This window comes from Aethalodelphis obliquidens, unplaced genomic scaffold (assembly GCF_003676395.1).
Source record: "Aethalodelphis obliquidens isolate GAN/ISIS:26980383/991018 unplaced genomic scaffold, ASM367639v1 scaffold17, whole genome shotgun sequence".
NCBI classification, from domain to species: Eukaryota; Metazoa; Chordata; class Mammalia; order Artiodactyla; family Delphinidae; genus Aethalodelphis; species Aethalodelphis obliquidens.
In genome coordinates this window covers 16,093,730-16,094,347 of record NW_020837961.1, presented here as the reverse complement: position 1 = coordinate 16,094,347, position 618 = coordinate 16,093,730, and positions in this window count along the sequence as shown.

The window sequence follows — 618 nt, the reverse complement described above, 5'->3', positions numbered from 1 at the left end:
GCCACCAGGGAAACCCCTCATTAAGTGCTTTTTAATAGACACTTGTATGATTCAAATGTATGGCTTCCTAGAGTTAAGAAGTGTCTTTTAAGCTTATTGATTATAGTAACAGCTGGATACAAAGGATAATGCTTACCTGAGTAATAGACATCTTCACCCCTTATGTTCAACAGAATTAGATAATAAGCCTTCTAATGATACCAAGGAGTATTTCTTTTTGAAATCTTCACATGCAGGGGTTTCTCAGAACACTTCACCCTAATGCTCATATCTGAGAGCATTCTGTTCCACCCAAGAGGAAATTGTATTAGAACTGAAAAATTTTGTTCCACATCTCCACTGTTATCAGATAGTATGCTCAAAGCATGTTTTATCAAGGAAGACACAGGATTATGGGCCAGTATTTAATCAATTTTGCTTTGAGCACCGTGAAGTTACACTCTGGGTGGGTGGTTAGCAAGATTCCAAGGAGCTAATGGGACTGGGAGGGAGGAAGGGAGGACATTCCAGTGCATTTCGCTCAGACATCTCCTTCCCTCTAAGTTTTGGCCTTTTTGCTTTTCATCTATGCTCTAGTCCTGGCACAAAGTGGTAATGAAAGTTTTGTTTTGCGGCTCC